This window comes from Oncorhynchus tshawytscha, linkage group LG07 (assembly GCF_018296145.1).
Source record: "Oncorhynchus tshawytscha isolate Ot180627B linkage group LG07, Otsh_v2.0, whole genome shotgun sequence".
NCBI classification, from domain to species: Eukaryota; Metazoa; Chordata; class Actinopteri; order Salmoniformes; family Salmonidae; genus Oncorhynchus; species Oncorhynchus tshawytscha.
The window spans coordinates 6,544,816-6,568,572 of record NC_056435.1 but is presented as its reverse complement, the minus strand read 5'-3'; positions in this window follow the sequence as shown (position 1 = coordinate 6,568,572).

The following is a 23,757-nucleotide window of genomic DNA, read 5'->3' as shown; positions in this document are numbered from 1 at the left end:
GCACTGGGCAAGCCGGCTGGGGTAAACTCCCCACGAACCGGCATGGGTGTGGGAGCCTGACGATCCGGCTGAGGCATAGGAGCCTGACGATCCCGCTGCAGCGTGGAAACCCGATGATCCGGCTTAGGCACCCCCGGTTCCATCGGTTGCAGAATCCAAGACCGACGTCACCAACAAAACAAGAAAACTCATGGACCAGCTGGGTGAACCTTAACCTGATGATCCAGCTGAGGCCCGACGTGGGATTGGCACCTTCCGAGCCAACTAGGGCAAGGAAACCTATCGAGCCAGCAAGGGCGTGGAAGCCCGACGAGCTGGCTAGGCACCCCCGGTTCCATCGGCAGCGACCCAGGACCGACGTCACCACCAACCGGAACGCCAGTACTCCCCGATGCTATGTGTGATGTCTGCTGTATTCTGTAAGAGCTGACGCCGGACAGGAGAAACAGGTATGGGAAGTCAGACATTTATTCGGGAACAGACATAGAACACGACAGGAACAGCGTCAGCACACGGATAACATGGACATATGACAAACAATGCAGCAGTGGGGAACAGAGCTGGGGAACTGACAAATATAGGGGAGGTAATAAACAGGTGGTTGAGTGAGTCCAGGTGAGTCCAATATCGCTGAAGCGCGTGACAAGGGAAGGCAGGTGTGCGTAATGCAGGGCTGGTGGGAAGAGCAGGAGCAGGCGTGACAGTTGTATTCCCTCTCACCTTTTCCCTTCATTTGTGGACTTCAATGAACAACACACCAGTTGTATGTGACCAGGCGAAAAATCCTTTCCAGGCCAAACCATACAATAACCGCTACACACAACCAGTGGTGTAAAGTACTTAAGTAAAAGTACTTTAAAATACTACTTAAGTCATTTTATGGGGTATCTGTACTTTACTATCTATATTTTCACTTCATTACGTTCCTAAAGAAAATAAAGTACTTTTTACTCCATACATTTTCCCTGACACCCAAAAGTACTCGTTACATTTTCACAGGAAAATGGTCCAATTCATGCACTTATCAAGAGAACATCCCCGGTCATTCCTGCTTCCTCTGTTCTGGCGGACTCGCTAAACACAAATGCTTGATTTGTAAATTTATGTCTGAGTGTTGGGGTGTGCCCCAGGCTATCCTTAAATAAAAAATTGAATAAATATTGTGCCGTCTGGTTTGCATAATGTAAGGACTCTGAAATTATTAATACTTACTTTATATTTTAGCAATTCCATTTACTTTTGATATTTAAGTATATTTTAAACCAAATACTTTCAGACTTTTACTCAAGTAATACTTTACTGGGTGACTTTCACATTTACTTCAGTCATTTACTTCTACTCTTTACTTTTACTTGAGTAACGAAACTAGCCAGCTGCATTTGCTATCTAAGTAAGTGAAACTGAAAGTGAAAAGAAATTACAAAATCTCTCTCTCTCTCTTGATTCTCCTTCATTTTTGAAGAAATTAATTTGGTGAAAATTGTTAAATTATTGTCTTTCTCTCTCCTTAAGTCAACTACTCACCACATGTTATGCACTGCAGTGCTAGCTAGCTGTAGCTTATGCTTTCAGTACTAGATTAATTTTCTGATCCTTTGATTGGGTGGACAACATGTCAGTCCATGCTACAAGATCTCTGATAGGTTGGAGGACGTCCTCCGGAAGTTGTCATAATTACTGTGTAAGTCTATGGAAGGGGGTGAGAACCAAGAGCTTCCTAGGTTTTGTATTGAAGTCAATGTACCAAGAGGAGGAAGCTAGCTGTCCTCCGGCTACACCATGGTGCTACCCTACAGAGTGCTGTTGAGGCTACTGCAGAACTTCATTGCAAAACAGTGTGTTTTAATCAATTATTTGGTGTTGTGAATACATTTAGTATAGTTTCATCTAAAAAGGATAACTTTTTCAATGTTCACATTTTTTTATTTGTATGAAATTCACTGAGGAGGATGGTCCTCCCCTTCCTCCTCTGAGGAGCCTCCACTAGTGTGCAATATTTGTGTTTAACATGAGTTTTTAATGACTACCTCATCTCTGTACCCACACACATACACTTATCTGTAAGGTTGCTCAGTCAAGCAGTGAATTTCAAAAACAGATTCAACCACAAAGACCAAGGAGGTTTTCCAATGCCTCACAAAAAACAACTCCTATTGGTAGATGAAAAACAAACATTGAACATCCCTTTGAGCATGGTGAATATATTAATTACACTTTAGATGGTGTATCAATACATGCAGTCACTACAAAGATACAGGCATACTTCCTAACTCAGTCGCCTGAGAGGAAGCAAACCGCTCAGGGACTTCACCATGAGGCCAATGGTGACTTTAAAACATTTACAGAGTTTAGAGAAAACTGAGGATGGATCAACAACATTGTATTGTAGTTACTCCACAATTTTAACCTAAATGACAGAGTAAAAAGAAGGAAGCTTGTGCATAATAAAAATATTCCAAAACATGCATCCTTTTTGCAATAAGAATCTAAAGCAAGACTGCAAACAATTTGTAAAAGCAATTCACTTTTTGTCCTGAATACAGGGGGAAAATTTGGGGAAAATTCAATACAACACATTACTCATTACTGGGTATGCTTGTAATTATTAAGGGCCGCAGAGTTTTTTAGGATTAAAAAAATGCAATGGAGCTAAGCACAAGCAAAATCGCAAAGGAAAACCTGGTTCAGCCTGCTTTCTACCAGACACTGGGAGATTAATTCACCTTTCAGGAGGACAATAACCTGTTTTTCTACACTACAACGCCGGATTCCTGCCATAAACCCTGGACCATTACTCCTGATCATCACAGCTAGCTAGCTGTCACTGAATGACCCAGCCCCGAAGCTAGCCCTGAGCCAGGCGCATCTCCTGGCTAGCAAACAAAATGACCACAACTACATTACCTCTTTTGACATCTGGCCCGGTCCCTTCTTCGACATGGTGCCCCGCCGCAACAACACGACTGGTCCGCAGAAGTAATTCCATCCGCTGTGCCTTCAACCGGCCTTTGCTGGACGTCGGAGCAGACGCTTCTACTTACCCCGGCCTGCTAAATTTAAACGCCATTGCTCTAAATCGAAAGAACATTTCGATTTAGAGCAATAAAGAAATGGAATAAATTAACTGAGCAAACCAGAAACCTTTCAATATATACATTTAAACATAATTTTAAAACAATTTAAATGTAATAGATAGAAATGTTGTGGGATTATAGTAGATGAAGAATCAATATTCTTTTAGTTTGAGTATTTATTGGGTCATTATGTTAGTATATTATGTATGTTTGTAATAGTGTGTTATATGTGGAAATGTGTTCGTATTATAAATTGTATTTTAATATTTAAGGACTCTTGGAAGATTTGTCCAAATGGGGACGAAAAGAGATCCAAATAAAATAAAATAAAAATCAAGTCTCCTGCATGCTAGCGTAGCAATGACTACCCTGCGGCTTTCCTGTTCCATATATTGCTGTACAATGGACCCTATGATCCCTTGGCTACATAGCTGACACCTGCTGGACTGTTCATTTATCATGGTACTCCACTTTGTTTACCTTTGTTTATCCGTCGGCCCTTGCTCCGAACTCAGGCCCTGTGTGTAGTTAACTGACCCTCTCTGCCCATTCATCACCATTTTACCTGTTGTTGTTGTCTTAGCTGATTAGCTGTTGTTGTCTTACCCGTTGTTGTCTTAGCTAGCTCTCCCAATCAACACCTGTGGTTGCTTTATGCCTCGCTTTATGTCTCTCTCAGATGTCAATATGTCTTGTATACTGTTTAGGATAGTTATCATTGATTTAGTTTACTGCGAACTCAGGTCCTGTGTGTAGTTAACCGACCCTCTCTGCCCATTCATCACCATCTTACCTGTTGTTGTTGTCTTAGCTGTACATGCCTCAGATACCTCCTTTGTCCCACCTCCCACACATGTGTTGACCTCACCCAGTATAACCAGCGTGTCCAGAGATGCAACCTCTCTTATCATCACTCAGTGCCTGGGCTTACCTCCACTGTACCCGCACCCCACCATACCCCTGTTTGCACATTATGCCCTGAATCTATTCTACCACACCCAGAAATCTGCTCCTTTTATTCTCTGTCCCCAACGCACTGTCCCCAACGCATTGTCGCATCCATCCTTATATCCTGGGGGACAAATCCCAGAACTAATATCCCTACAGGTCCAGGCTACATGTGGACATTGTGCAAACATGGCCAGCTTGAGTGTAGTTACATTTATCAACAGAAAGAAATCAATGGGTGTGTTACAAAGACAAAACATTGCTTGCTGTAAACAGGCTGCCATATTGATTTGCTTGTAAAGACAGTATGCCTACACTTTACCTAAGATGTGTGTAGAGCACAGCCACAGATAGAACAATGAGCATGAACATCTTTGGTACAACGTCAGCTGTCCCAGAACTAGCATGGCATTCTATTCTATTTTTATAGTCTAAGGATTTGGCTGTCTAACCACACACTGACATGCACATCTCTCTGGGTGAGGTGAGGTTCTGTCTTCAAGTCACCAGTGGGTGATGAAGTCCCTTCCTTCTATGTAATGTATTACAGGTTATGGACAGGTGCTGTCAGGTGGCAGGTGGTGTGTATTGCTTGGCTCTCCATCCTGGATATGATAAAGTTTACCTCAAACCATGGGTCCAGCCAGCAGAGTTAAAATACATACAGTTTGTCTGGTGGTACATGTTAGTCGTCATCCCTTCGTATGGTGTCCCATATAAGACAGTTCGTTGACAAGTTTAAGGAATACACAGGGTCTGCCACCCCCCCCCATGACAAACCATCTCTCCTGTCCTCCATCTTGTGAAAAACCTGGTAGAGTTGATACACACAGCACTGATTAAATTAATTGATGTTAGGTGAATTCCAGGGCAGGCAAGTGATAGTATTTTGACCAGGTCAATTGTGACCAACCTGAAGTGGGACTGGTGCCTGTCCACATACTGCCTCACCCTTCTGTCCCATGACACTGCTGAACAACAAAGCCACCAGGTTTTGTAAGTAGCCTGTGAATGGAGTAATATAGTCACTCAATAAACATATTGTGAGAAAAATGAGTGAGTGACTGTAAGTACAGAATAGATTCAGGCCAGTGACCCTGACACCACAACTATAAAACCAGCTGTGTAAAGTTGTGTTGCTGAATGCTTGCTAACACATATTTGTAGCATGTTAGCTAAAGAAACTGGCACTCACGTTTCTTTTTGTGCTTAGAAAATAAATAATAGACTTTTATGAGAACAGACATGTCGTTTGAGCACGAGTAGCAGACGAAGCCCCCGAATGCTAGCTAGCTAGTTCTAACCTAGCCCTTGATCATGACTCCCAGTTCCATTACAATGAAGGCAGAGTGGCGCCAGGGCCTAAGTTATCGAGAGCTAGTGCTAACCCAAACAACATGCCTGTTCTCATAAAAGTAGCTAGCTACCTAACTTGCAAATCTGGATTAGTGATCCGAGTTTAAATGAATTGGCTAGCTAGCTAACGTTAGCTTGCAGGAATCTTATTAGTTAGTCAGTTTGAGTTGAAACAGTATCTATCGATAGTAAGCTGAATAACAATAGATCCTATATCAAACCTTATCGTCACGTGCAACATTAGCTATGCAAATCTTCCTCTCTATGACATAACATCACACATTAGGGAGAGGCTATGTATTTAGCTAGTTACGTTACAATATCATAGCTAGCTAGCTAGCTACTCACCACACACCAGTCACAGCCATCATATCATATGTTTGTTGTATGTAATCCATTCCTTGCCATCTTGCACAATATTGTTTAATGCATTAGAAGTTTGCACCAACTTTATGGAAGCTTATTTTCACTCCTATGCTGAGCAAGTGTGCGTGCATTGCAGACTTGACAATATGTCTACAACATATGTAGATGTTGGGTGTGGACCACAAGCTGCTGGGTGTGGACCACACCTTGTTGTCTCTGGGCAATTGGACATCATTGGCAAAAGTGGGCATGTAAGTAATCCATACCCAACTTGATGCACTCACTTCCAAATCTCGTTTTGGACAATGCGGAGTTTAGGACAAAAATGATCATATTTACATTTTGTAGACAATTTTGACACTAGAATGAATGTTTCTGGCTCATATCGATACACATAGGAAATGTATAACAAGAGATGTTTGCTCTGGGAGGCAGTTCCCTTTGTAAGAAAATGTCATCACAAATCTGGGAACAGCGCCGTTGCTGACTACTAGTGCCGTTGCTAACTACCAGAATCATTGCTAACTAGCATAGCTTGTCCAATTTTTGCAAACAATGGTGGGATATTAGACTTCTGTTGTCTTAACCTCCATATATTTTCACTTAAAGTTTCTTTAACTTTAAGTCAGTTGCACAAAAGTTAAGGTGAATGTTCCCCTTTTATTAAGTTTAATATTAAGGGTTCCTAACTGCTTAATTTAATATGGATATCAATGTTAACAGCAATAGTGGAAGTGAATGTTGCTTTCCTCTGCCTTGGTTTCAAAAGGAAAACATCAACCAGCTACATAGGTAGCTACAGTAGACGTGGTAACCAGATACTCTTTCTGCCGTACCTGCCTTCAAACTAACATCAAATCCCTTAAGTATGCCCTTACCTAGGTAAACCCTTAAGGGAAACACTTAAGATGTTTTATGCAACCGGGCCCCGACCCTGGAATTGTCGTTAGAGCAATTTCTGGAAAGCTCTTTGGCTCTGGTTTTACCGTATTTAGCTGTAATTTTCCAAGCTACAGCTCTAGTGGCTCATGAGTCTTAAAGGAGAAGGCGACCATTGCCTTGGCTACCCCTTGTAATTCCACAAGTTATTCAACTGTGATTTTGAGAAGAAAAAATAGCTAAAATGATTGCTTTTGCTCCCAAATGCAATACTACCCGGAAAATGACAAAGACCCAAGTTGGCACAAACATTACTCCATACTATGCTACACTGCATATCCTCCTCCTTCCATACGGAGAATCAATATGGCTTAGTAACATGCTGTCAATCTATGATGAGCTAAAGCCATATTCCGTACACTCCGCTCAGGTCATGGACTCTCATAATAAGTTTAATACCCAGGATTTAACTGGTGGCTAATCAATTTCTAACTCATAGTTATTTATCTAGCACATGGAGCCCCAGAGGAGGCGAGAACCACACTCCAGCATTAAGGGATCAGAGTGAAGAGGTAATTACTAGGACAGGGAGTGAGCCGGGACAAACATAAGCAATGCTGAGCTGACAACACACACACACACACACAGAGAGAGAGAGAGAGAGAGAGAGAGAGAGAGAGAGAGAGAGAGAGAGAGAGAGAGAGAGAGAGAGAGAGAGAGAGAGAGAGAGAGAGAGAGAGAGAGAGAGAGAGAGAGAGAGAGAGAGAGAGAGAGAGAGAGAGAGAGAGAGAGAGATTCTGTCTTACTGTACTAATGATTTGTTGTTCCCAAATGTCAGAAGCAGCATTGAGTTCAGTAGATAAGAACAAGACGTCCTCAAAGCATCATGAAAAGATTCTGCAATTATCCGCTGGATTGACATCCTAATGATTAGTACACATTTCAACTAAAATATATACGAAGTGCATCATTTCATAGTCTATAGTTGCAATTGATATTTTTTTGCACAACATAACTCTGCATGTTTTGCAATAGCAAAAGCAGCACTGGTACGTAACAGGGTCTTTGATGGCAGATACAGGGAACGAAGGCTGTTTTTCCTGTTCGCCCAGAGGGATATGATCAAGACATTCAGTAGAAGCTTCATCTTTTCTGCAGACTGTCCTCCAGTCATATGCTAGCTACCTCTTCGGGAATGCCCTACTTCTGCCTTTCCTTTCTGCAATAATGAGGTAGCTAACATATCATCTTCGCTATGGTCGCAGGGACTTTTAATGGATGATTCCACATTATGTAGATACATACTGTAGATTAGAATTTATTTCAATGTTCCAATGTCATGATTGTTTTCCACAGTATAATTGGTGGAGCAGTGAGATAACTGGACATAGTTTTCTGTCTGAAAGGTGATTGTGTTGGGAATGATGTATGAAGGAGTTTGCAAGGCATTGATGGTGTTGTGGTTCACTCTATGGTATGAAATGAACTCACCACACATCCATACGCGAGCACACAAGCGATCACACACACACACACACACACACACACACACACACACACACACACACACACACACACAGTGATAGACATATAATGGGAGGGAGGTAGAGAGAAAAATAGACAGAATGAGAGAGAAACATTGACGTACCCCATGCAGTGCAAACACCTGACTCATTTCATGCAGGCACAAACATGTTCAAATTACTGCTCCTATTTGCTAATTTGTGCTTTCTCCAGATGTCCCGCTGGGCCTGTTCAAAGGGGAATGGGTCAATGCAAATGTGCAAAATGCCTTTTAAAGAGAGAGTTCACTCTGTACTAATCGACTAATCAACCTTATTAATGGATAACTAGCGAGTTGTCCATTCATTCAAACAGTCAGATGCCATAGATAGGGATTTTACTATTCAGTTTGCTAACCCACAGTTAGTATGAGTAACCATGTTAGCCAGATTATTCTCAAGGAGTAAGATAATATCATATTGATATTCTAAGAATAGGGCCCATATTCATAAAGCGTCTCAGTGCAGGAGTGCTGATCTAGGATCAGGTCCCCTGTTCATTCATTATAATATAAAAGGCCGAACTGATCCTAAATCAGCACTCTTAATCTGAGACAATTTAAAAATACAGACCAAGAAGTATTTATACAATGAAATTTGTTCAGTGGAAAAAACCTTCAGCTTGAAAATCATCAAATCAAATCAAAAGTATTTATAAAGCCCTTCTTACATCAGCTGATATCTCAAAGTGCTGTAAAGAAACCCATCCTAAAACCCCAAACAGCGAGCAATGCAGGTGTAGAAGCATGGTGGCTAGGAAAACTCCCTAGAAAGGCCAGAACCTAGGAAGCATGTGACAATTGTTCATAACCGCCCCCAAAAAGGAAATAGGGTTGGCACAAAATGGCGCCGGGTTGTGTTAATTGAAGTGATTCTGTGGCTGGAAAAAAATGTTTTCTATCTTGGTATTGTACTTTTTCATAACTGTCTTGAATTGAATAAAAACTCCATCTATCTAATAAAGGCTTCAGCGGCTTGCCTGAGTCCGAAACATCATTAAATATGTATGAGGCCGAGGCAGTCTCCGGTAAACAAAGATGAATGCCGAATGTGATCCGCTAATATAGAAATGGAAACGGGAATTATCATCTTCTCATTTCATCTATCGACACGCATCGCCCAAAAGCCATTGTGTTCCAGAAACTCCAAGGATGTAAGAATGAAACCGGCCTCTCTCGAACCCTTTCAGAATGCAGAATGTCATCAGTGGAGTGCATGGGTACAAAGCAGACTGGCACCTTAGATTAATTTCACTGGTTCGCTCCTCTGCAAAATAATTCATTTACTTGTTATTTAATGTCACTGCTGCTATATGGCAGGAACAATAGCCTGGTCCAGGCAGAGGGCCAGAGGCAGTATAAGAACTGTAATTTTAGAATATTGCTTAGCAAGGGCACCTTATGCTTGACCTGCCATTGCTGTTCCTAGCTTTTCCCAGATAGGAATGTAACATAAAATCCACTGGCAATAAATGACTGTGCAGCTTAATAGAAAAACATAAAGCAATCCAAAATGGAGCTACGGAGGAGTTTACTTTATGTTATTGTTTTTACCCTTTCACTTTAGGTAGTGTTGCTACATATAGGTAACTGCCAAAATAAAGGAAACACCAACATAAAGTGTCTTAATAGGGCGTTGGGCCACCATGAGCCAGAACATCTTCAATGCACCTTGGCATAGATTCTACATGTGTCTGTAACTCTATTGGAGGGATGCAATATTATTCTTCCATGAGAGATTCCATCATTTGTGGTTTGATGGTGGTGGAAAACGCTGTCTCAGGCGCCGCTCCAGAATCTCCCATAAGATTTCAATTGGGTTAAGATCTGGTGACTGATACGGCCATGGCGTTTGGTTTACATCGTTTTCATGTTCATCAAACCATTCAGTTACCACTCGTGCCCCATGGATGGGGGCAATTTCATCCTAACCATGGTAGCAAAATAATTGCCAAAATAATTGCTTGTCAGTCATTCTTATACATGACCCTAAGCATGATGGAATATTAATTGTTTAATTAAACCAGGAATTGCACCTGTGTGGAAGCACCTGCTTTCAATATACTTTGTATCCCCCATTTACTGAAGAGTTTCCATTATTTTGGCAGTTACTTGTATCTTGTCACTTTCCTTCCTTGCCACTTTACTTCCCTTTTATAACTACTGACTAGTTAGTGGATACACAGTATCATCAACATAACCTCATTGGATCTGGACATAACATGGATCAAGTTTGCTTCTTATTTCCACCTGTCTGTATGGATATCTGTTGGACAGTGCTATCTAGTTTAAGTTTACCACAAAACAAGGTAATCTTAATATTAAATCAAATAATAATAGGTCTAAAAAAACATAAATCTCAAATCGTGAAAATAGTACCCTGATTAGACTCAAACACATGTGTAATCTCTAAATGTGGTGTGGTGGTGTGTTTATGGACATTCAATCAATCCTTATCCCAGTCTGCTGTCCCCACATGCTTCAAGAGGGCCACCATTGTTCCTGTTCCCAAGAAAGCTAAGGTAACTGAGCTAAACGACTACCGCCCCTTAGCACCACGTCATCATGGAGTGCTTTGAGAGACTAATCAAGGACCATATCACCTCCACCCTACCTGACACCCTAGACCCCCTCCAATTTGCTTACCGCCCCAACAGGTCCACAGACGATGCAATTGCAACCACACTGCACACTGCCCTAACCCATCTGGACAAGAGGAATACCTATGTGAGAATTCTGTTCATCGACAACAGCTCAGCATTTAACACCATAGTACCCTCCAAACTCGTCATCAAGCTCGAGGCCCTGGGTCTCGACCCCGCCCTGTGCAACTGGGTACTGGACTTCCTGACGGGCCGCCCCCAGGTGGTGAGGGTAGGTAACAACATCTCCACCCCACTGATCCTCAACACAAGGGTGCGTTCTGAGCCCTCTCCTGTACTCCCTGTTCACCCACGACTGCGTGGCCATGCACGCCTCCAACTCAATCATCAAGTTTACGGACGACACTACAGTGGTAGGCTTGATTACCAACAACGACGAGACGGCCTACAGGGAGGAGGTGAGTGCCCTTGGAGTGTGGTGTCAGTAAAATAACCTCACACTCAACGTCAACAAAACAAAGGAGAGGATGGTGGACTTCAGGAAACAGCAGAGGGAGCACCCCCCCTATCCACATCGATGGGACAGTAGTGGAGAGGGTAGTAAGTTTTAAGTTCCTCGGCATACACATCACGGACAAACTGAATTGGTCCACCTACACAGACAGCATTATGAAGAAGGCGCAGCATCGCCTCTTCAACACCGGAGGCTAAAGAAATGTGGCTTGTCACCAAAAGCACTCACAAACCTTTACAGATGCACAATCGAGAGCATCCTGTCAGGCTGTATCATCGCCTGGTACGGCAACTGCTCCGCCCACAACCGTAAGGCTCTCCAGAGGGTAGTGAGGTCTGCACAACGCATCACCGGGGGCAAACTACCTGCCCTCCAAGACACCTACCCCACCCGATGTCACAGGAAGGCCATAAAGATCATCAAGGACAACAACCACCTGAGCCAATGCCTGTTCACCCCGCTATCATCCAGAAGGCGAGATCAGTACAGGTGCATGAAAGCAGGGACCGAGAGACTGAAAAACAGCTTCTATCTCAAGACCATCAGACTGTTAAACAGCCACCACTAACATTGAGTGGCTGCTGCCAACATACTGACTCAACTCCAGCCACTTTAATAATGGAAATTGATGTAAAAAATGTATCACTAGCCACTTTAAAATGCCACTTAATATAATGTTTACATACCCTACATTACTCATCACATACAGTGCCTTGCGAAAGTATTCGGCCCCCTTGAACTTTGCTACCTTTTGCCACATTTCAGGCTTCAAACATTAAGATATAAAATTGTATTTTTTTGTGAAGAATCAACAACAAGTGGGACACAATCATGAAGTGAAACGACATTTATTGGATATTTCAAACTTTCTTAACAAACCAAAAACTGAAAAATTGGGCGTGCAAAATTATTCAGCCCCCTTCAGTTAATACTTTGTAGCGCCACCTTTTGCTGCGATTACAGCTGTAAGTCGCTTGGGGTATGTCTCTATCAGTTTTGCACATCGAGAGACTGACATTTTTTCCCATTCCTCCTTGCAAAACAGCTCGAGCTCAGTGAGGATGGATGGAGAGCATTTGTGAACAGCAGTTTTCAGTTCTTTCCACAGATTCTCGATTGGATTCAGGTCTGGACTTTGACTTGGCCATTCTAACACCTGGATATGTTTATTTTTGAACCATTCCATTGTAGATTTTGCTTTATGTTTTGGATCATTGTCTTGTTGGAAGACAAATCTCCATCCCAGTCTCAGGTCTTTCGCAGACTCCATCAGGTTTTCTTCCAGAATGGTCCTGTATTTGGCTCCATCCATCTTCCCATCAATTTTAACCATCTTCCCTGTCCCTGCTGAAGAAAAGCAGGCCCAAACCATGATGCTGCCACCACCATGTTTGACAGTGGGGATGGTGTGTTCAGGGTGACGAGCTGTGTTGCTTTTACGCCAAACATAACGTTTTGCATTGTTGCCAAAAAGTTAAATTTTGGTTTCATCTGACCAGAGCACCTTCTTCCACATGTTTGGTGTGTCTCCCAGGTGGCTTGTGGCAAACTTTAAACGACACTTTTTATGGATATCTTTAAGAAATGGCTTTCTTCTTGCCAGTCTTCCATAAAGGCCAGATTTGTGCAATATACGACTGATTGTTGTACTATGGACAGAGTCTCCCACCTCAGCTGTAGATCTCTGCAGTTCATCCAGAGTGATCATGGGCCTCTTGGCTGCATCTCTGATCAGTCTTCTCGTTGTATGAGCTGAAAGTTTAGAGGGACGGCCAGGTCTTGGTAGATTTGCAGTGGTCTGATACTCCTTCCATGTCAATATTATCGCTTGCACAGTGCTCCTTGGGATGTTTAAAGCTTGGGAAATCTTTTTGTATCCAAATCCGGCTTTAAACTTCTTCACAACAGTATCTCGGACCTGCCTGGTGTGTTCCTTGTTCTTCATGATGCTCTCTGCACTTTTAACGGACCTCAGAGACTATCACAGTGCAGGTGCATTTATACGGAGACTTGATTACACACAGGTGGATTGTATTTATCATCATTAGTCATTTAGGTCAACATTGGATCATTCAGAGATCCTCACTGAACTTCTGGAGAGAGTTTGCTGCACTGAAAGTAAAGGGGCTGAATAATTTTGCACGGCCAATTTTTCAGTTTTTGATTTGTTAAAAAAGTTTGAAATATCCAATAAATGTCGTTCCACTTCATGATTGTGTCCCACTTGTTGTTGATTCTTCACAAAAAAATACAGTTCTATATCTTTATGTTTGAAGCCTGAAATGTGGCAAAAGTTCGCAAAGTTCAAAGGGGCCGAATACTTTCGCATATACTTACTACTACTTAATACTTACTACTGCATCTTGCCATCTTTTTGTAATACATGTATCACTAGCCACTTTAAACTATGCCACTTTGTTTACATACCCTACATTACTCATCTCATATGTATATACTGTACTCGATACCATCTACTGCATCTTGCCTATGCCGTTCTGTACCATCACTCATTCATATATCTGTATATACATATTCTTTATCCCTTTACACTTGTGTGTATAAGGTAGTAGTTGTGGAATTGTTAGATTAGATTACTCGTTGGTTATTACTGCATTGTCGGAACTAGAAGCACAAGCATTTCGCTACACTCGCATTAACATCTGCTAACCATGTGTATGTGACAAATAATATTTGATTTGATTTAAATGTGAATCCATTTACGTATATGTCAAGTTTGAACTTACTTCAAAAAAATGTAACTTATCAGATAATACAGTTATTCACTTTAGAAGCCTCAGTGCGGAGGAAGGAGAAAAGCTAATTAGTGTGTTTTAGTGTGTTCAAAGTATTTATTCCCACTCCCAAGAGACAGGAGACCTATGCACTTTTCTCATTACATTGCCTCTTTAGAATGTAAAGGCTGATTGTGGAAAGAAACAGACATCACAGCAGGCAGCCCAGATATGGCCCTTTGGAAATGTGACAGTCGCTTCCCCTCCTAGAAAAAAAAGTCCTCATTTAAAAAGTGTGCCTTGGCAAAGAGAGACATATTTGAAAAGGTTTTCAGAGACGTGCTTAAAAGGCTTTGAAAGCACCTGCAGTTCGTCTAAGACTACACTCACAATGAGTTTACTCAGTACATTTTCCTTCTATAATACAAGCATTAGTGAGTATGTACATTCCACTTTGCCAGTGTTGAATCACTCAGTGGGTTGGTGGTTTGCCGCAAAGGGATGTAAAGCATGCATTTCCATCGATGTTTGCTCTTATTGTTACAGTGCATTTGCATATTGAATAGCCCACCGTGTACAGTAGTGCTATCTTTTACTGCTCTGAACATAGACTTATTACATATACACATTGTGGGAGAGGCACTTAGGCACAGATGTCTAGGGTATGTTTGGAGTGATTATAATGATGACAGTCCTTTTTTTCTGCGTCTGACTGGATGTGGCAGTAATTACATAGGAGATATTAGCTATTAAAGTTACATTAGTCACAGAGGTTACATTATAACACAGGGAACCGTCTGACATGTTGGCAAAAACCCACTAAAATGGCTGCATCTGATTCATCTATATCATTTTTGGTCCATTTCATTTCAATATGATGTATTATGGAATGTTTTAGTTTGATACGTTATCCCTTTATAAATATAGCATGTTTTATAGTATTCTTATTGCTACTGTTCCTGTTATGAAAAACAATCAGGACTGAGAGCCAATTTTGATATAACTAATAAATATAATGTGTGATTAACGTCTATACTAATTCATCTATTCGTTTATAGCCCCATAAAAATAATCTAAATTGAATGTAGTAGATATCTGAATTCTGTGGATTGCTTCTTTGTTTTTACTACTAAGGTTACTTCTCCGGTAAACTTATTTTCATCGGCTTTTTACGTTGTAATTCATTTCAGTACAGGACATGAATTTAGAAGCTTCTATCCAGATAGAGAACATTGTAATGTTTACTGAATGGGGCCACTTTGCTCAGGGCTTACCCAGAGGCAGCAATAATGCAATGAAAAGGCTCTGTGGAAACTATACAGCCAGTAAGACAGGATGGCCTTGGGCCATCAACATAGAGATTGCCTCATCTTACCTTAAAGAAAATCTAGGATTCAGAAGATTGAGATAAGATTAAAAGAGAGTAATATGAACTCATCATACAAGTGTTTCCTTTATACCTTCCCAGATAAAATAGAACAGGAATTCAAACACTCGGGCATAGAGCTTCTAAGAGCACAAAAACACGTCACATGATGGGATGTCACCTGTAGTCTAAACAGCCATTATCATGTGTAGAGGCATGACAAAGGTCTGCACTGCCAGGTTCCAAAATCACTACCTCCTTATCCATGTCACAAAGCAATGGATATGCAGTCACACCAACTCAATTCCCTGTGGATGGAGATGTCCTCACCCACACGTGATACATTCAAGCCGTCTCAACTGGTGAGGGACTAGTTGCACCAGCCATATCGCCACTGGAGCAGTGGCAGCCAGGGCCTACTGTATGATCTGCGTTGGCTCTGGGGACCCTGTTTACAGGCCGCCATTGTTCCTACACACCGACAGGAAAATACTAGAGGGAGCGCCGGTGGGCCCAAATGTGCCAGACACGGAGCCCCAGAGAGCACTTTGATTGGGCAGAAATTCATGTCAGGAACCCCTTGCTTTGTCTCAGTTGTCAAGTGAAGCTGAGAGCCTGGGATCACACCTGTGAGCACTTGAAACTGTGCTCTGGCATTTCGACCATGCAAGTTATCGCAGGCACGCCAGCACTTAGTTGAAAAGTCTTTCTAGTGTCCGATATGTCACGAACCGGCTCAAAGCCCGTAACAAAGGGAGACAACGTGGAGATAAGGAGTAACAAAATATATATTTATTAACTAAAGCAACTAAGGAAAATATACAATGGTGTGTGTAATCAGTAATCAGTAGTATAAGTGAGTGTTTTGCATGCATGAATGTGATAATGCAGGGTGTTGAAAGGTGCCAAAGCAAACAAACAAAAGACCACCAAGAACCACAACACAATCTACAAAGGTGTCTGCATGGAGAGAGTCTCTTCCATGAATGTGGAAGAGGTCTATTTATCCTGGGAGACACCTGGCCCAGGTGTTTCCCATGTAGCTGACGACCCTCCCAACTCCGCCCACCAGCATCCTAATAAGGAAACAAGAACAAAGACAGAATACGGCAGACAGAGTGGGAGGGTCGTCACAGATATTTCAAGATGAGTACCTGTTAAATTGTTCGTATGTAACACGACATTTTTATTACATGATTGAGTACATGGAATAAAACAGCAACTTGTCGAAAACAAGCAAAACTTCACCTTGTTTCTAATTTGGAAATCTGCATCGTACGGCTCCAAAATCACGTAGGTCTACTGTCTTTCCAGCTCTTCAGTCTTCAGAGCTTTGTGTATCCAATGTATTGCCAGCTGGCTCAGGGCTGTAGCCTCGAGCTCGATAGTAGGCCCAGGAAAGTGCCTTAATACTTACTGTTATTGCTCTAGGCAAGCATTAATTCCAGAGACCGTATTAGATTTGAAACTTTGGATTTGCCTAGGTCAATTTATAATTAAACAGCTCAGCTCCACGTCCTCTGAATGACGATATGAAGAACTGTCAATGCCGTTTAGATACCCGCCAGGCCCACCTACAGCGGTGCCCACTAGTGCTTTCATACTGAGGATGAATATTTCATTTGTGGTGAGGGGAACCATTTCTGAATCAGAAAATGTCATAGTATAGTGAACATCAACAGGCATTGAGCATGGGAACCAAATGTCAGGCGATTCCCCAACTACCTGTTAGAGGAATTCTAAATTCCTATATGTTTTGTAGCCAAAACCAAATTCACACTCTTATCTATTTCATAATAAGTTGTAAGTTTATCATTTTGCATGAATTAGCAAGAGACCAGTCTTAAAAACAAGTTCAGCATTTATTCTTGATGAGTACTGACCCAATATACAAAGAACATTACATTATAAAGAGAGAACATAAAATGACGTCATCAGTTTCACACACTCTCTCCGATCCCCACAATAGCGCAGTGTCTTCAGGTCTGGAGACCTTCTTCTACTCCCCTCATAAAACAAACATTCCAATCTGTCTAAAATATATACTTTTCTCCCTCCCTTAAACCCGCAAGGTACAGACAATTAATTCGTTTTACTTACATTTTCAGTAACAGCTTAACCAAGAACCCATACATTTCATACCATAACATAATAGTATTAGAATAAATGGTTCTAATTGAAATGTATACATAATTAATCATTTCAACTATAATTTCCTCCAACACTACCACACTGTCATTGGAAATTACCTGTCCTGGGACCAACTGGTGGATGGCTTGAAACCTGCAATTGTAATGTCAAAAACAATTTGACTATTCCCTGGACAGTTGAACCACATAGGTTACTGTTGGTGGGACATATCGTCAATTAGTAGATGGGGAAAATGGATGCTGTCAAGTGTATGATTACCACAAGTGTTGAGTTTCAGTATCAGTGTGTTTTAACTTATATTGCCCTTGGCTGTTAAGCTAAATTAATTAAATGTGTTAGTGTACAAATGTGAAACATTGCCTAGCTAGCATGTAACTTGAATCTCTTCTTTTGAGGCATTAACATGTTTGGGTGGCTCTGTTGTACCTCTGCTCCCATTTTGAATAGAAGGCATTGATAACCAAATGAAGATGATCAGAGAGTGCCTGGGGTAATGTGTGTGCTGGCTGAACGAACTGGCCCACTGTGTTGGGAAAACTCAGAGGGAGTGCTATCAAAAGGAGAGATAAACCTGTCCAAAAGCTACAGTGCTTTTTATTCTGCCATAATGACTTCTCTCTCTTTCTCCCATTCTCTCTCTCTCTCTTTCAAGCTCTCTCTCTTTTTCTGTCTCTCTCTACCTCTCTCTACCACTCTCACTCTCTCTGTTCTTCGTCTCTCTCTCTCTCTCTCTCTGTTCTTCGTCTCTCTCTCTCTCTCTCTCTCTCTCTAACAGACCAATTTTATGAAATCCCACAGAGGTTTGAGATAATTCAATTTCCATCCTCCCTAACACTTCTGTTCACCTTGCTGCAAGTTGACATCTTATTATTGGGATCCCTTTCCATGCTAAATCATATCAGAAAATATACCCGCAAAAATGAAATACCACTGTAGCACCTCTGAAGTTTTTGCAGATCAATTGTATTGTCACAGATCCCTCCGGAACTTTCATTATGAACACCTGGCCCCTATTCTCAATGATTAGTAATTGTATAAGTGTGCCCTTTGTTTACCAATGTCCTTTCGATTATTTTTACCATGTCCGTTGGTGTGTGTGAGTAGCTGTACTGTGTGTTTTGGCTTTCGTGCCATTATGGATTGCGCAGATGATTACGAGTCTCGTCCCGTGTGTTAATAATTGTGCGCGTGTGTTATTTATTCAAGGTACTCCTCGCTCTTTTGTTTGGGTTTCAACCCTGTGTGTTGTATACGTGTTTGTTTGGTCTTCTGGGTAAGAAATAAAAAGCCCTATTACCCATTCCTGCGCCTGTCTCACGAATCATTCATACCAGCGTGACATGTATGCCTATTGCAGGTCAACTAAGATCCAGGAAAACATTAGCAGCATTATTTGACTGTGTCAAGAGCAACAACTAATGATAAAAAATAACAGAATTTAAGTAAATTAGATTTGTTTTTTGAGAAAATTCAAGAAAATAGCATGCCGTTTCAGCTTTTCATCCTATTTGACTTGGTCTTTTTCTGAGTGCGATAACGGTCCTCCTACACCAGTTTTCCAACTGTCTGAATATTCTTCCATAAACGGATGAGTGGACATGCCAAAGAGCCTTTGGTGAGCTGTCACTGACAAAGCCACTTCAACCAAATGTGTCGTATCTGTCTGCCAGTACACAACATTGGTGGAGTGAAGCGTACAAGGGACAATGTCCATTTTCTTTTAATATGTCAAAGCTGATGCTGTCTCAATCATCCCATCACTTTGATGTGGGCATAAACTGTAGCCTAAGCAGGATTTCCATCAAAACTCTAGATGTGCCAGGTGCATACTGGAAGCTTGGTTATAGCATACTGTCCTGATTAATCAAGGTGATCATAGTTGGTGGTTACTTGAATGTCAGTAAGTTTCAGAATACTTAAAAACCCAAATGAATTAATGATGTTCACTCGTGTCATAGATACCTGTTTCTGTTACTGTACACAGTGAGTTATTTAGTCTCCAGCCCATTAGGTTATTTCCTGAAATACATTTTGGTTTCAGTCACAAGATGAAGGAGAAGGGTAATATTTCTGTCTCCCTGTCTTCCCGAATCTGCATGTCCTCTGTTAACCGTGAACCACATCTCATCATTCCATCAGCTGGTCATAGTACCTGTGAAATAATCTACCAATACCGAACAGAGATTTTAAGAATAACAGCAGTGGGTATTGAATGATCGTACCTTTCCCGAAAAACACACCATATTTGGTTTCGATTACCCCTGCCTTCAAATCTATGTCCCTCACTCCACCTCCCCAACCCACCCACAACCTTTATTTTATTTTCTTTGCCCTCAGTAAAATGACACTCCTTTTCTCCTGTGTTGCTCTGTCATCTCACTGTCTGTCCTTGAACATCTCTCTCTTGGTTTCTGGCTCAGCTAACTCCGCTGCACCGTGACCTGGACGTCTTCTGCTTGGTTTACACAGCCACTCTGTGAAACGGATGCCTACAGTATCTACTAGTTCCTATGCACTGATTAGATTGATTCAGTGAGCCAGTCCATAGAATTTCTCCACAATAGACAGACTTTTCTCTCCCCAACACACATGTGCTGGTTGCATTTCATTTCAATGTAATGGACGTGCCTGGCTCCAATTGGTCTTCACCACTTCCTCTTCCTTAAAATAAAAAAATGTCTGGACCTTTCTGGACAATGTTTTGCATCTCCTGCATCAGTGATAATAATTCATTCAAAAATACATTTAAAGATTAAATAAATTATTTTAAAAAATGTAAATACATTTTGACACCTGCGACCATATCCTTTTATGGGATATGAGAAAAGTAATTGAAGACGGATATGTTTGCATGTTGTTGTTTTTTAAAGAAGGAACTACCTAGTGCTCATACTGTTGCTCTTCCTCTTAATTCACTAAGTGGTACAGTAAAATAAAAACATCTCAAGATGCCTCAGTCCTAGATCTGAAACACTTCGTCAGAAATAAGTTCTAGAGCTGTGAAAAGTAATGTGAATTATAGTGAAATTGTCTAAATAAATGTGATACTCAAGTGTCGTCCCAATACTTTGATGTATCCTATGTCTAATTGACATAGCGGTCTCATCAGTGTCCACTGTGTTTACTGGACTGGAGACAATGGGCTGTGCCAAAAGCCTGGGTCTGTCACCATCATGACAGGCCTGCCACTTCTCATTTGGACACAAGTACTATCCCAATTGGGCAAGGATCACATTACTGGTCGTGAACAGCTGACGCTGCACAATAGCAACTTTGCCTGATTTCAACGGAGGTCTCTAATCGCTCTAATTCTGAATCGGTCTGGAACACTCCAAAGGATGTGTTCACTATGGTGTATTCATCTTTAGCTGAACTAATGTTGAACCCTTTATCAGCAAAGGGGTGAATCATAATTGGTGGAGAGAGGTTTGAGGATTTTGTGCTTGCTGCTTCACAGCATAATTTGTTCACTGTCTCACAGAATACCTTTCCGACTGTGACTTCCCATGATGTTTGACATCATTTCTTAAATGTATGTCACAACTGGTGCACTTTAAGAGTGAAAGGGACAATCTGGGATTGTTACATCCATTTTTTGACTTTTAAAGGAATGATAGATATATAGCAATTGGTTATTGAAGAATATGACTTATAAATGCCTCTTGAACTTAGTTCAACTGTCTTACTCAATTCCTCAACTGGTGACCAATGAAGTGGTGAGGTGACACTTTGTTGTTTGAATCCCAGTTTGCCCCTTTAAGTTAAATAACAATTGATAATTGTGAGACAGTAATACAACATCATTAAAAACAAAAAAAACAAACAAAAGACAAACAGTCTCATGACAAGTCTCATAATGCAATATAACTTCATCATAATGCATTGGCATTGTACAGATCAGCATTATGTAAATTTTAAAGTGTTACCAAAATTCCACTCAATACAAAAAGCCATTGCAGGTATAATCTTTGCAATTAACTTCAATCTATTCAAACTGAATCAATTCACCATACAAGTATGATAATGAGAAATCCCAATGAGCCAGTGCTCTCCTTATTCATCCCATTGTATTTAAGATATACTGTATTGCACTGGGACTTAGGGAACTCAATTTGTGCCTGTGGTTAATAAAATAACTGTGAAAACGCCTCTACTACCCTTTCGTAAATTCAATTTATGATTACCTGGGGAAGACGAGGCTATGCCCTTCTGTTTTGAGCCAGTTTGTAGAATACCGGTCATACTCATTAAATTAAACAAATATGATGTATTTCTCAGAGGGTTTGTGTTGTATCCAGTACTTTGTATTTCACCAATCTACGTTGGAATAGTAAACTTAAACTTCAGTGTCTTTATGTAGGTCATGGAGACCTGTGAGCTGAATAACCGTGAACATTTCCAAAAAACGTCTCGTTTATTGACTACTTTTTCAAGCACCTACTAAAAAAAAGCCTACTTCTTAGAAATATGTTTTCTGGTTGATGATTGCATATTGAGCGATGTGCGCTGAGAGTCGGGAAGCATGTTCAGGGAGTGAGTGTTTTAATAAATAAACACAACACAATACAAAACAATACAAAACAAAAAAAGAAAAACGGACAACACACAGACATGACACAGGAACAGAAACAATGACGCCTGGGGAAAGAACCAAAGAGAGTGACATAATTAATATCACCTGATTGAGCTAATCATGTAAATGTAATTAACTAAAGAGTCGGGGCACCGCGAAATAATATTTATAGAGCTGTTATCTTCCGAATAAACTCTTAAAGACCTAGTAATATTTTACATCAATAGCAGTCACTATTAATCGTCACCTTAATACAGTCTCATCTGAAAGTTGTAAATTCTTGGTGATCTTCAAGAACCCTGGCTAACAAGTTGAATCAGCAATACAAAATTGGGTTTAATTATTTATTTACTAAATACCTAACTAATCACACAGAATTACACATACACATAATTAATCAACTTGATTACAAATTACGTCATAAAGGAAAACGTCCCTAGTGGGCAGAACAGATATGGCAGCTTGTTACACAAAAGAAAAGGGGCTGGGTTTGAGTGAAAGAGCTGGAAGACTGAGGAACAAAGGGCGAAGCTGTGCTATCGTAAATACAGTATCTTATGAATTCACAATTACCACCCATTTGGAAAAGGAAAATGCAATAAATATTTACTCTGCGCTGCACTTCGGTAGGTTGGTGGTAGATGGAAGGCCGTGTTGCCCAAACGAGTCCTTTGTCCTTTGAAGAATGTCTCTGGTGGTCAATTGGATACATTGTAATAACGTCGTTGTGTGATAGACAGGATACTCTGTCTGTTCTTTCATAACCCTCGTTTACATTTGCTGTTGCTAACTCAACGGCTAGGAGGTATCACTTCTGTAGTGAATAAGAGTTCAAAGTTCATACCATTCGCAACCAAAGCTCACTCTGATGTTGGCTTCGTTCTGTAGTTATTATCTGAACGATTCTGACATCGGACCGTCGTCCTCACATCCTCGGAACAGGAGGTAATATTGTCGTCAAGGTTTTATATAGGAAGGGAGAAAAGGGGTGTGTTTCATAGGTTGTAAACTATGTCTCTTCACGTGGGCGGGCCACTGAGTCGGGCCTAATTCACTCGTGAAAACCCAAATCTCACATTTTAGAAGCTAAAATCACATTTCATTCCATCACAAATAATTTCATATTCAAACATTTATATTGAACAACAATTCCATGTGAATCAGATAACTCTGATGTGTAGACCTTCAACTGTAGAGTTTATGTCATCTTATCATTGATGAGAATGTCTCAGATGACAACCGAACTGACAACATACTCATTTAGTAACACAGCATATGTTCAATTGGTCGGATTACCAGAATATAGTTAATTTCCCCCCACCTTCTGATGTTCCCAGAATCTCTATGTTAACCAATGTGTTTGCAAATGTAACATCAGTAGGGTAGAGAGAGGAAAAAGGGGGGAAGAGGTATTTATGACTGTCATAAACCTACCCCAAGGCCAACGTCATGACAGCAGGTTGTCACAATGAGGTGATGGAGCCCAGGTGAGTGTCATAATGCACTGATGCGCATAACAATGGTGACAGATGTGCTCCATAACGAGCAGCCTGGTGACCTAGAGGCCGGAGAAGGAGCACACATGACAGTACCCCCTCCCCGACGCGAGGCTCCAGCCGCAGGATGCCAACCAA